The sequence below is a fragment of the Silurus meridionalis genome, chromosome 10, assembly GCF_014805685.1.
Source record: "Silurus meridionalis isolate SWU-2019-XX chromosome 10, ASM1480568v1, whole genome shotgun sequence".
NCBI lineage: Eukaryota > Metazoa > Chordata > Actinopteri > Siluriformes > Siluridae > Silurus > Silurus meridionalis.
In genome coordinates this window covers 27,846,694-27,861,993 of record NC_060893.1, presented here as the reverse complement: position 1 = coordinate 27,861,993, position 15,300 = coordinate 27,846,694, and the positions used below count along the sequence as shown (strand labels likewise).

At 40.3% G+C, this 15,300-nt stretch overlaps 1 pseudogene; it reads left to right on the top strand.

Moving 5' to 3' along the window:
* The first annotated feature begins 436 nt into the window (after positions 1–436).
* LOC124392074 overlaps positions 437–15,300 on the top strand; it is a 57,337-nt pseudogene continuing 42,473 nt past the window's right edge.

The following is a 15,300-nucleotide window of genomic DNA, read 5'->3' as shown; positions in this document are numbered from 1 at the left end:
GAGTGCTGTGCTGAGGGGGAGATTCAGCCTTAAACAGAAAAGGAATGTGATTTATAAGCACAAAAGGAATAAAACATTAATAAATAAATAAAAAATTTCATTTTCAAATTGTTTTCTGTGACTTTCTTTGTTTAAGTCATCATTTAAACGTTACAGCAAATTTTTTCTTTCATTGTCATTTTCATTTACTTTATTTGACAATTCCACATTGGCTGTATTTCTTCTCACAGCAGGGCGAGTGGGGGATGAATAGGGCATTAGAGCCCTCACAGCGGTGCTGGGGGGAGCCCACACAGCAGGGCGAGTGGGGGTTGGATCGGCATCAGAGCCCTCACAGCGGGGCGAGTGGGGGATGACTCTGGCATTAGAGCCCTCACAGGGGCGGGAGTGGGGGACAACTTAGGCATTAGAGCCCTCACAGCGGGGCGAGTGGGGGATGACTCTGGCATTAGAAGTGTTCGTGTGCGAGTCTGTGAGGGGTGTGTGAGGTGTATTTATTAGGAGTATATGTGTGGTGTGTGTATTAGGGGTATGTGTGAGTTGTGTGTTTGTGTGTATTAAGGGTGTGTGTAAGGTGTATGTGTGTGTGTTTGAGGTGTACTACCAAAATTTCAACATAATGTCTCAGAGGTCTGTAATCATCAAGATGGTGGGAGGTGACTGGAGCTGGCCAAACCTCAGGATGTCTCGGGATGGGGAGAGAAAAAGAAGCAGTGGAGAGGAATTAGCGTAGCTGCTGTTCATGATATTAACAGCACAAGTTGATAATGTGCATGTGATCAGATGTTCTGGAGCACAAGGTTATGATGTGATGTGTGTTATGTGTAGGCTTTGCTAAAAAGATATGTTTTTATTCTACACTTAAACTGGGTGAGTGTGTCTGAGCCCCGAACACTGTCAGGAAGACTATTCCAGAGTTTAGGAGCTAAATGTGAGAATGTTCTACCACCTTTAGTGGACTTTGCTATTCTAGGAACTACTAGAAGCCCAGAGTTTTGAGATCTTAGGGAGCGTGACGGATTGTAGCGAGTTAAAAGACTGGATAGATACATGGGAGCCAAACTATTTAGTGCTTTATAAGTGAGAAGTAATAGTTTGTAGTCTATTCGAAACTTAACAGGAAGCCAGTGTAGGGACGATAGGATTGGGGTTATGTGATCATATTTTCTTGACCTTGTAAGAACTCTGGCTGCTGCATTCTGGACTAACTGAAGCTTGTTTATTAATGACGCAGGACAGCCACCTAGTAATGCATTACAGTAGTCTATTCTGGAGGTCATAAACGCATGGACAAGCTTCTCTGCATCGGATATAGACAACATGTTTCTTAACTTAGAAATATTTCTAAGGTGAAAGAAGCTGTTTTTGTAACTTGGTTGATATGATATTTAAAAGACAAGTTGCTGTCTAAAATAACTCCCAGACACCGTGTGAAGAGCAGGGGTCCTAGAACTGAACCTTGCGGCATGCCATAATTTACTTGCATTAGCCTGGATAGCTCTCCATTTAAATCTACGAAAGTGTGTGTGTGTGTGTGTGTGTGTGTGTGTGTGTAATAGGTGTATGTGCAAGATAAGATAAAATAAGATATACCTTTATTCGTCCCACAGTGGGGAAATTTCTGTGTTACAGCAGTGCAAATATATACAAAGTAGAGACATAACACAAGTATATACATTACAGTGTATAAATACAAAGGGAAAAAAAAGAGACCACTCATAAAGTATTATTGTGACTGGTTCACTGGGAGTAATGATGATAGTTCAGTTACCATCCTCCTTCTCTCACCTCCTCTACAGTGTCCAGGGGAATTCCCAAGACTGAGCTGGACTTCCTGATCAGCTTGTCCAGTCTCTTCCTGTCTGCAGTAGAGATGCTGCTGCCCCAGCAGACCACACCATAGAAGATGGCTGAGGCCACTACAGAGTCAAAAAAGGTATTTAGTAGCTTTCCATGTACTTCAAAAGATCTTTGTCTCCTCAGCAGGAAGAGTCTGCTCTGTCCTTCTTTTATAAATTGCCTCAGTATTATCTGTCCAGTCCAGTTTGCTGTTTAGATTAACACCCAGGTATTAAAATTGAATTCAATTCATGTTTATTTGTACTGTGCTTATAACAATGAACATTGTCTCAAAGCAGCTTTAACCCAGCCATTATGGTTGCACAAGCCAGTGTACTTTTAGTGCCGGTCCTGAACCCAGATAAATGTGGAGGTTTGTGTTATGAAGAAGATCAAGAATAAAACGTGCCAAATCAAATATGCGGATCACGTATAAGAATTTCATTCTGGATTGGTCAAGGCCCGGGTTAACAACGACTGCCACAGGTATCGTTAACCAACAGGGTACCGGTGGAAATTGGGCTACTGTTGTCTGAAGGAGGAGAAGGAGAGGAGGAAGACGTCTACAGAGACAGCAGGGAAAGGAGAAGTGGAGGAGAGTGGAGGTTCAGGTTGGTACTTTAAATGTTGGTACTATGACTGGTAAAGGGAGAGAGGGAGCTGATATGATGGAGAGGAGAAAGGTAGAGATGTTGTGTGTTCAGGAGAGCAAGTGGAAAGGGAGTAAGAGCAGGAACATTGGAGGTGGGTTCAAACTGTTCTATAATGGTGTGGATGGAAAGAGAAATGGTGTAGGGGGGATTCTGAAGGAAGAGTACAGTAAAAGTGTAGTGGAGGTTAAAAGAGTTTCTGATAGAGTGATGAACAGGAAGCTGGAAGTTAAAGGGATGATGATAAATGTCATCAGTGCCTATGCTCCACAAGTGGGTTTTGTGATGGAGGAGAAGGAAAAATTCTGGAGTGAGTTAGATGAAATGGTAGAAGGTGTACCTAGGAATGAACGATTGGTGATTGGGGCATACTTTAATGGACATGTAGGTGAAGGGAACAGTGTGATGAGGAGGTGATGGTAGGGATGGTTTCAAGGAGAGGAATGTGGAAGGGCAGATGGTGGTAGATTTTGCTAAATGGATGGAAATGGCAGTGGTGAACACGTATTTTAAGAAGAAGGAGGATCATAGGGTGACGTATAAGAGTGGAGGAAGGTGCACACAGGTGGACTATGTTCTTTGCAGGAGAAGCAACCTGAAGGAGATTGGAGAGTGTAAGGTGTTGGCAGGGGACAGTGTAGCTAGACAGCATCAGTTGGTGGTCTGTAGGATGGTTTTGGAGGTGAACAAGAAGAGTAGGAGAGTGAGGACTGAAAGAAGAATTAGATGGTGGAAACTGAAGGAGGAAGACTGTAGTGTGAGATTCTTGGGAAGAGGTAAGAAAGGAGCTCGGTGGTGGTGAAGAGGTGCTGGATGAATGGACAACAACTGCAGGAGTGATAAGAAATACAGCTAGTAAGGTACTTGGTGTGACATCTGGAAATAGAAAGGTAGACAAAGAGACGTGGTGGTGGAGTGAGGACGTTCAGGAGAGCAGAAGGAAAAAGAGGTTGGAGAAACAAAATTGGGATCGACAGAGTGATGAGAAAAGTAAGCAGGAGTACAAGGAGATGTGGCAGCAGGTAAAGAGGGATGTGATGAAAGCCAAGGAAAGGGCATATGAGGAGCTGTAGGAGAAGTTGGACACTAAGGAAGGAGAAAAAGATTTATACCAATTGGCCAGACAGAAGAACCGAGCTGGGAACGATGTTCTGCAAGTTAGAGCAATAAAGGATGGAGATAGAAATGTGTTGACTACTGAGGAGAGTGTGTTGAGAAGATGGAGGGAGTATTTTGATCAGCTGATGAACGAGGAAAATGAGAGAGAGAGGGTTGGATGGTGAGGAGATGGTGAAGCAGGAAGTGGAAAGTATTAGTAAGGAGGAAGTGAGAGCAGTGATTAAGAGGATGAAGAGTGGAAAGTCACACACCATGACGTTATGGGAAAGAGTAGTGGAAGCCAGGCTGAGAGAAGAGGTGACCATCTGTAAGCAAAAGTAAGGTTTCATGCTGAGGAAGAGCACCACAGATGCATTATTTGCTTTGAGAATGTTAATGGAGAAGTATAGAGAAGGTCAGAAGGAGCTGCATTGTGTGTTTGTGGATTTAGAGAAAGCGTACGACAGGGTGGAGAGAGGAGTTGTGGTATTGTATGAGGAAGTCTGGTGTGTCAGAGAAGTACGTGAGGGTGGTGCAGGACATGTATGAGGACAGTGTGCCAGCAGTAAAGTGTGCAGTAGGAAAGACAGACTGGTTCAAGGTGGAGGTTGGACTGCATCAAGGATCAGCTCTGAGCCCTTTCCTGTTTGCAGTGGTGATGGACAGGTTGACAGATGAGGTCAGACAGGAGTCTCCATGGACTATGATGTTTGTGGATAATATTGTGATTTGTGGTGAGAGTAGGGACCAGGTGAGGAAGAGCCTGGAAAGGTGGAGGTACACGCTGGAGAGAAGGGGAATAAAAGTCAATAGGAGTAAGACAAACTACATGTGTGTAAATGAGTGGGAGGGCAGTGGAGGGGTGCGGAGGTGGAGAAGGTGGAGGAGTTCAGGTACCTGGGGTCAACAGTGTAAAATGATGAAGAGTGTCTTCGAGAAGTGAAGAAAAATGTGCAGGCAAGGTGGAGTGGGTGGAGAAGAGTGATAGCAGGAGTGATTTGTGATAGAAGAGTATCTGTGAGAGTGAAAGGGAAAGTTTATAGGACTGTGGTGAGACCTGAAATGTTGTATGGATTAGAGACGGTGGCATTGATTAAGAGACAGGAGGTGGAGCTGGTGATGTTGAGATGTTTGTTGGAAGTGATGACGATGGACAGGATTAGAAATGAGTTTATTAGCAGGACAGCGCATGTAGGACGTTTTGGCGACAAGGTGAGGGAGGTGAAATTGGGATGATTTGGACATGTGCAGAGGAGGGACATGGGGTTTATCAGTAGGAGAATGCTGAGAATGAAGACACCAGGAAGGAGGAAAAAAATAAAGGCCAAATAGGAAGTTCATGGATGTGGTAAGGGAAGACATGCAGGTAGTTGGTGTGAAAGAGGCAGATGTATGGAGGGGTATGGAGACAGATGATTTGCTGTGGTGACCCCTATGTGGTGAACAATGTTGAGGTGCAGTGATGGAGATCAGAGCCAACTGTAGTCCTGAGTCCGTGTAGCAGACTGTTGATATTAACTACAGTCCAAATCCTCAAAGCTCCTGTTCTTACTCCGGAATTTCATGGAACCACCCAAGGCGTAGATGAGAAACATCTCCAGCTGCACAGAGTCGCCTCTAATCGAAGAGGACACTATCCAGAGGCAGGCCTGGACGAAGTGCGAAGATCCACGGAGGGAAGAGGAGCAGGAACAGTGATCACTGGAACCTCAGGAGCATGTTTAACTTGACCGAGACAGAGAGAGTGAGAGAGAGAGAGAGAGAGAGAGAAGAGGGGTGACAGGAAGAGAAGGATATGGATTATTATGTGTCCTTATTTGGACTCCAGCAAGACTTGCTATGGCAGCATAGCTAAAAGAGAGAACCAGAAGGTAACACCTACATGAGGATCTCTGGAATAAGAGACCCACCACACCACCGTCAACAAACCTGAGTGAACATGTGAATGTGAGGGAACGACAGCATACAAATATCCCAGTTCACCAAACACTCTATATTCATGTTCCCTCCAGATCTGTGCCTTTACCTCACAAACACCTACTGACTAAAGACTCCACTAAATAAATGTGTTTTCAGCCTCGACTTGAACACTGAAACTGTGTCTGAGTCCCGAACACTGATTGGAAGGCTGTTCCATAACTGTGGGGTTTTTGGGGGAAACATTTGCCTGGGGAAATATTTGCCCCCTGCTGGAGTCTTCATTATTTGAGGTACCAACAAACAGCCTGCACCTTTTGATCTAAGTAGGCATGGAGGATCATCCTGGTACAGAAGTTCACTCAGATACTGCGGCGTGAGAGCGTTAAGTGCTTTATACCTCAGTAGTAGTATTTTATAATCAGTGTGAGATGTAATTGGGAGCAGTGTAGATGATTAAAACAGGGCTGATGTGATCATATTTTCTAGATCTAGTGAGGACTCTTGCTGCTGCATTCTGAACTAACTGAAGCTTATTTCTGCACTTACTCCAACACCCAGACAGTAAAGCGTTACAGTAGTCTAATCTAGATGCTACAAAAGCATCTACTAGTTTTTCTGCATCCTGTAACAACATCATATTTCTAATTTTAGCAATATTTCTAAGGTGAAAGAAGGAGATCCTGGTGATATTATTCATGTGAGCCTCAAAGGGTCAATAATCACACCAAGGTCTTTGACTGCTGTACACACTAAAACAGAAACACCATCCAAAGTTACTACGAAATCAGTTTACTTCTAGCTGCATGTGGTCCTAGTAAAAGTACTTCCGTCTTATCTGAGTTGTGCAGAAGAAAGTTAACAAGCATCCACTGTCTAATGTCATTTACACACTCCTCAACATCGTTAAGCTGATCTCTTTCATCTGGCTTTGCTGAATTATACAGCTGTGTATCATCAGCATAGCAATGGAAGCCTTTATCATGTTTATGTATAATTTCACCCAGAGGCAGCAGATATAAAGAGAAAAGCAGTGGGCCTAAGACAGATCCTTGCGGAACACCAAACTTTACCTCAGAGAGAGTGGAGAACTCACCATTTACATCAACAAACTGATAGCGATCAGTCAAATAAGACCTGAGCCAGGAGAGAGCTGTTCCCTTTATTCCACAACGTTTTGAAGTCCAGCAAGCAGGAGATTATGATCAATGGCGTGAAAAGCTGCAGTGAGGTCGAGCAAAACAAGTAAAGAGACAAAACCCTGATCAGAGGCCAATAACAGTCATTTACCACCTTAACTAGCGCCGTCTCTGTGCTATGATGAGGCCGAAATCCTGACTGATACATTTCATAAATGTTGTTCCTCAGTAAATGTGTACCCCGGGCAGCTTTAGGGAACTCTGATCACTGCTTGGTTCATCTTATTCCAACATACAGGCAGAAACTAAGCTGCTAAGCCTGTAGTCAAAACAGTGAAGAGATGGACCAGTGAGGCAAAGCAGGAACTACAAGACTGCTTTGACTGCACTGATTGGAGTGTCTTTGAGGCTGGAACTGACAGCCTGGATGAGCTGACTGACACTGTGACATCCTACATCAGTTTTTGTGAAGACATGTGTGTGCCAACCAAAACCTTCTGCAAGTTCAGTAACAACAAACCATGGTTCACAGCCAAACTGAAAAAACTTCGACATGCCAAGGAAGATGCCTACAGAGGGGAGGACAAAGCCCTGTACAAGCAGGCCAGGAACCAACTGACAAAAGAGATCAGAATAGCCAAAAGAAGCTACTCTGTAAAGCTGAAAAGCAGGTTTTCAGCTAACGACCCTGCATCAGTGTGGAAAGGCCTGCAAAATATCACAAACTACAGAAGACCACCCCTCCCCACTGAAGCAAACAAAGACCTGGCTGACGACCTTAACACCTTCTACTGCAGGTTTGAGAACAATATCTCACCTCTTATCCAACCCAGCTTAATTTCTGCCCGCATCACACCTGGGAACCTCTCTTACAACTCCTCCCAGCACTCAAGTTGCGCTCACAATTTGTGAAAAGGATGTATATCGGCTCTTTCAGAGACAGAAGACAAGGACAGCTCCCGGCCCAGACGGTGTCTCCCCCTCCTGTCTCAAAGCATCTCAACACTACTCCCCCTCACAATATCCAACAGCCCTGTGTCATCTGTGGAGAACTTCAAGTTTATGAGCACTACCATTTCCCAAGACCTGAAATGGGAGTCCAACATAAACTCGATTCTGAAAAAGGATGTGTTTCTACATCAGTTAAGGAAGTACAGTCTGCCACAGGAGCTGTTGATACAGTTCTACACTGCAGTCATTGAATCTGTCCTGTGCTCATCAATCACCATCTGGTTTGGAGCAGCAACAAAACAGGACAGAAACAAACTGCAGCAAACAGTTAAAACAGCAAAAAAACAGCTTCTGGCAGGTCCTACAGAACTTTGTTCACTAAAACTGCCAGACGCAGGAACAGTTTCTTTTCCCAAGCAATCACCCTCACTAACAACTGACCATAATTATATTCCCTGCTCATATCTATGAGTACTGCACAGAACTGTCACTCATCACATTATCTGCATATGTTGCATACATTACTGATCTATAGCTTTATTTATTACCCACACTGTCTATACTGTCTCATATTGTCTGTATTGTCTGTATTGTCTTGTATAGTATTGTATGTATAGTATTTGAGAGTCACAAACAGCTGGAACCAAATTCCTTGTGTGTGTCAACACACTTGGCCAATACACCTGATTCTGATTCTGATAAGAGATTTTCTAGAACTCAGGAGATTCTCCTTCCATGCTATTTGAAATACTGTTCATTTTGTTTGACGTCATTTACGTTCTAATTTCCGAGTGGTCTGTTTTTAAGGTGTGTGTATGATCATTATACCACTGTGCTGATTTTTTCCGCCTGATCATTTTGGTCTTAAGTGGAGCTCCATCATCTAGAGTGTAACAGAACGTTGATTGACTGTGGAATTATGAATTATTTTTTATTTTTAATCCAAATGTTAATAACAAATGAAGAGTGGGTCTCCACTATGAGTGGGTTTTATAACATTCTGATTAATTCTACTGAATCAAGAATAGACACAACTGTCACCATCAATTAATGCTTTGCTTATATATTTTTTATATCTTACATATATTTCTATATTTATTTAATTTTATTTTTATTATTAATGGTCGAACAGAAATGAACACTGCGTTTACCACGTGTTAATAAATCCAGTGCAATTAAAATTAATTTGCATTTTGTAAATGTGAAAATGTAAAAAGTTGAAAGTACAGATATTTGTGTAAAAATTTAATAAGTAAAAGTAAAAAATCTAAAAAATAAATAATTAATAAGTAAAAAACTGATGCCAGAAAAATCTACTAAAGTACAATAACAAAGAATTTGTACTTCATTAGTTCCCTCCTCATCACACACACACCTCAAATACACATACCTCACACGTACTCCTGATAAATACACCTCATATACACACACACACAACCTCACACATACCACACACATAACACTAATACACACACACTCTCTCTCTCTCTCTCTCTCTCTCTCTCTCTCTCTCTTTCTCTCACTCACACACACACACACACACACACACACACACACACACACACACACACACACACAAACACCCTCACACACAACCCTAAATCAAACCTCATACATACCACACAGATAACACTAATACACACCTCTCTCACGCTCTCTCTCTCTCTCTCTCTCTCTCTCTCTCTCTCTCACACACACACACACACACACACACACACCTCTCATACACAACCCTAAATCAAACCTCACAAATACCACACATAACACTAATACACACCTCTCTCTCTCTCTCTCTCTCTCTCTCACACACACACACACACACACACACACACACACACACACACGCCCCTCATACACAACCCTAAATCAAACCTCACACATACCACACATAACACTAATACACACTCTCTCTCTCTCTCTCTCTCTCTCTCACACACACACACACACACACACACACACACACACACACACACACACACCTCTCATACACAACCCTAAATCAAACCTCACAAATATCACACATAACACTAATACACACCTCTCTCTCTCCCTCTCTCTCTCTCTCTCTCTCTCTCTCACACACACACACACACACACACACACACACACACATACTGGTTTTATGTATTAGGTGGACTTTGCCTGGTAAACAAGTTGTACCATGGTTTAAAGGTACCCACCCTTCCCCTTGTGCTACAGTGATGCCACAAATGTCAAAAAATCTAATCAGCTCTGAGGAAAACAAATTTCACTTCAGAATTACTTTACACAAATTTAAACAATTTATATAAAGACCTGACATTATGGTTGTATATGAGGACCTGCTCGGAATGTCCCGCCTTCTGACAAAAATAGTGTTTGTAAGGACATACGGGCTTTATCAGGACATTGGTTTTAACAATACACAAACAAGACATCACACAGTATTGAAGGGACAGGCATGTTTTATTGGCCCTCTGACACACACAAACACAGACTTGACAGCATGGTGCACTATCAAGACATCAGTGACTTAAAAGAACAAGTCCTTTCCTTGTAGTTTTCGGGACTTCTTTTAGAGTTTTTAGTCTCTGCAAAATATTCATAAACAAACTAACCAAAAACCCATTATAAATGAAATTTGATAACCAAGATGTTTAGATATTTGAATGTTTAGTGCATAGTGAAATCTCCAAAATGCTCAGTGTTATATAAAGCTTGCAGAGAGCTAGATATACAAATGAATTACATAAAGACACTTAAACCAATTTAAAATGAGGAAAATTGTAAAGCTAATTACAATCCTAATAAATCCCACCCACGATCAGCTGCCATAATAAAGAGCTAGTGTTATTCAATCACTAGTCATAACGTTATAAGATCATAACGTTATGCCTGGTGTGTACATTTCTTGATGGGAACTCCAAAGCTTTTTCTACGTCGCCTGGGAATGGGAGTTTGCTATTGCCATAAATGTAGATGGGACATCGAAGAACTCAATTGTATCAATGAGTGTATGCAAACATAACCACAGACAGTAAGTGAAAGAGGTATGATGGCAGAGGTTTGTTTAGGACTATAAATAGCAAATAAATGTGAATAATGTTACCTTTTGTAATATAAATTCTTATTGCTAATTAATATATTGAAAAAGTGTCCTGAAAAATCATAACCTAAAAAATGCAACGCATAAACCATTTTCCTCTTCTGGTGTCCGATTGCTTCACATCCCTGTAAAAAAGAAATCATCATTGAGTACATTAGCAGTGTGGACTGACATATTATGGCGCATATTAAACATGGTTAGAACAGGTTAGAAAACCTACTGATCTGTGCTGGTGTCTTCAGGAAGCATCCAAATTGCAGCATCAGCCCCACTCTCAGAGTCACTTCCATCACTAGCATCAATGTTGAGTTTATCTTAAAAGCAGATGCAAAAATTAATACTACTGTATGTTTCGTTTGTAACTAAAAGCTCATCGATTTGAATAATCATAACATTAAAGATTTTCACCAATTTATCTTGATGCCTTAATACTAGCCTAATTCTACACAGGACATATCAAGGACTCAATTTTACAATTTAAATGCATACCTTTAATTTCAAAGCTGAGGTGATAAAATAGCAAGGTTTTTGTATATTCTACTGAACAGTAATATGATATACAAATTATCAATATAAACCTTTGTCATATTTTCTTTTGTTCAAGAACTGTTTTTGTTATTGTAAGATACTGTTCAGTACATATTTAAAAACATAACCAAAACAAATACTCAGTTTATAATTATTTAACAGAATTTCTTATGACAAAAATAATGTCTATCAGGCAACCTTACTTTTTTGTCTTTTCACAAAGTTCTTTTGAATCCTGTTTCTTAGGCTTAGATTGGCCCTTTACAATGGTAATCTAAAATAGACAAAACTAAATGCTTTTATATGGACCTGTCCAGGGATATTTTAATGGCTATTACCTCCCTTTAGGCTGGACACAAACCAATTAGATTCTCAAAGCATTTTTGATTTTAAACATACATTTAGCTTCACTAACGTTTCAAATTTACGCATTCCACTGACTATCTGATGTACAGACAGCAGTAAAATATTGGAGTTATTCCAAAAATCAGACAATGTAAGCCTGGCTGTAGCATCTTCTTAACCAGGTTAACACATTTGGACTATCATTTGGACATAATTAACAATATATAAATATTTTTTTACTTTTCATAATCTTTTGGCTCTCTATTAATTTGCACCCATATAATTGACACCCAGCAATATAATAATACGCATGATGCATTAACTATAATCTATTTGGGTCACTTTTGTTCTCATGATATACAATCACCCAGGTCACATCTGCTATGTGGTGCTTCTGTAACAAACCCTTACCTCTGAGGGATAAGGAAGTACAATAGTCAGTAAGTCTACATCTATAAGATGCAAATTTAAAAGAAATTAATTTAATAAAGTTTATGGTGCTCATACAATAACTTTATAAAGTGAAGTCCCTCGAGACCAGGTTTCTGTCAGACACTATACACACAGCTGATGATGTACATTGACTATCACATTACTACAAGGTATAACAAATCTGCTATGTGGCGCTTCTGTAACAAACCCTTACCTCTGAGGGATAAGGAAGTACAATAGTCAGTAAGTCTACATCTATAAGATGCAAATTTAAGAGAAATTAATTTAATAAAGTTAATGGTGCTCATAAAATAACTTTATAAAGTGAAGTCCCTCGAGACCAGGTTTCTGTCAGACACTATACACACAGCTGCTTATGTACATTGACAACGTCCCCATATACCCAGTGTACTGCTAAACCATGTCTGTTCCATATACACTCAGATAAACACTAAACATGTACATCACTAAAGCCCTGATATACCATGTATTTGTCAAACACACGGACACACTAATACTCCTTTGGTAGAGGACTCTTACATGATGGTCTATGCATGTCCTTATTAGACACAGTGTTCTCATAAAACAGGTCTCAGCCATACACACTACATACACACAGACTAACTCAATCCTAACCCCAGCACCTAAAACTGCACACAAAATCTCAGTCATTTTGATCTCAAGACATGGTTCACAGATAGTGTTCACCCATCCAGTCAATCTCTCCCAGTGACTAAGAGAGACAATACGTACTGATAAAAACATACTAAAACAATGCAAAGTACCTGCAACATTTTGGGAATAAATAATCAGAATATGATTTTTATAAATTACCTTTTCTCACTCTTCTCCTGGATCAGCAGCCTCCAACTCATCTACTGCAGTAACCTCTAATGTTTTCAGCTACATTCTAAAAACAGAAACAAGAAATCTTTCTCACATTTGTTATAAACATTAAGTAGCCCTAGAATGTATTTGATACTTAAGTCACATTTTAATGCAATTAATTTTACTGCATTAGCAACCATATCAAACCAAGACATTAATTTCAAAAGATACATAAAACTAAGTTTTACACAAAACATTTAATTTAAAACAGATTGGTATGTTTAGAAATATTTAAAAAAAAAGCATTTGGATCACCAGCAATTGTATTATTAACAATCGCAAACAAGGTCTTAGTATTTAGTCCGACATACTAGGTTTTGCAGAACTGCTAGTTCTACAAATGACTATGCATAAAACTGTTTCTGTGAAAATTCCAGTAGTTTCCACCAAGATTGAATCAACAAATATTCCTTTTATTTTTATTAGAGCAACAACAATCTGCCACTTCCTTTACTATTGCATTTTACAGATACTCTATAAGGTCTATGTCAGGCTTTTGGGGTGATTTTAAGTGCACTGTATATACAGTACATTAGCAAAGCACACTGTATATATGGTATATTATTTACACCCAGCAAGAACATTGCTGCCTTAACTATACTATAATATTTGGGTCACTTTTGTTCTCATGATATACAATCACCCAGGTCACATCTGCTATTTGGTGCTTCTGTAACAAACCCTTACCTCTGAGGGATAAGGAAGTACAATAGTCAGTAAGTCTACATCTATAAGATGCAAATTTAAGAGAAATTAATTTAATAAAGTTAATGGTGCTCATACAATAACTTTATAAAGTGAAGTCCCTCGAGACCAGGTTTCTGTCAGACACTATACACACAGCTGCTGATGTACATTGACTATCACATTACTACAAGGTACAACAAATCTGCTATGTGGTGCTTCTGTAACAAACCCTTACCTCTGAGGATGAGGAAGTACAATAGTCAGTAAGTCTACATCTATAAGATGCAAATTTAAGAGAAATTAATTTAATAAAGTATATGGTGCTCATACAATAACTTTATAAAGTGAAGTCCCTCGAGACCAGGTTTCTGTCAGACACTATACACACAGCTGCTTATGTACATTGACTATCACATTACAACAACGTCCCCATATACCCAGTGTACTGCTAAACCATGTCTGTTACATACACACGCCAATAAACACAAAACACATGTAAATCACTAAAGCCCTGATATACAATGAAACAGGTCTCAGGCATACACACTACATACAGATTTATAAGATATAATAAGAGCTCAATATAATTTCACAACTGTAAAAAAAATATATATTACCTGTTTACTGTGTTCGATGATTGCCAGAGTGTCTGCTGTTGCGAGGTTAAAGAGGTCTCCCTCATCAAAAGGGACTGAACTGAATACTCCACACCCTGAATAAGAAAAAATGAAATATTAATCCAGTCGTGAACTTCACACCAGTTTTATCCTAATGCCCTGTCTGTTAATGAAAGCAGTCTAGGTCAAAAGGAACATAGGATGGCATGTGTGAATGGACCCTTACCTTTATCTGAATTTATATATTTCCAGGTTTGTCTTTCCCAGCAGATGTGTAATACTCCGTCTCCTGCTTTGGATGTTCTTTTCTCCTTCTGCGCTTCATCTCAGCCATGTTAAAATGATGCTGTTCTTCCCCACAGAAATGAGTGTTTATTTAAACTAAAACCTTAAATTGTTAATATAAGTGGTGTTTATGTAAAACATGTCCAGTGATAGAGCATGGGACAATGCTGAGGAGAGCTGGGATTTAAACTCTCCATCACACTGACACTCAAAGATATCAGACTTCTGATGTGTTCATTCTGCTTTACTTCTGACTACAGTATTACTGAGTTATGAGTGAAGAGTATCAGGGGTTATTTACACCCTCACAGTGATACAGCAGTGTTTACACACTGTACCATCATCTCTATCTCACACTCAGACCCTCACCACCGCTCCAAACTCAGCCATGTAACTCCCGCGCCGCACGCACTCAGCTGTTTCCGGTCGCACGCGCTAACCGGAAGTGATGTTCTAGTGACATTAAATAGCATACAGCCTTATAATAAACAAAATAATAACAATTAAAAGCAGTTCTGAGTAGTTTGTAAGCAGTCCGGGTGCTGTGTGTACAACAGCTCACCTTACAACACTGCACGCTAACCGGAAGTGATGTTCTAGCGACATTAAATAGCATACAGCCTTATAATAAATAAAATAATTAAAAGCAGTTCTCAGTAGTTTATAAGCAGTCCGGGTGCTGTATGCCCAGCAGCTCACCTTACAACACTGCACGCGCTCTGTGGCCGGAGCGAACGCGTTTAAAGAGCCGCGAGGATGCGCGCTATCAGCTAGCGGCTATCAGCACTGACTATTATTAGCTAGCATCCATGCTAACATACAGACATTTCCCTTCATTT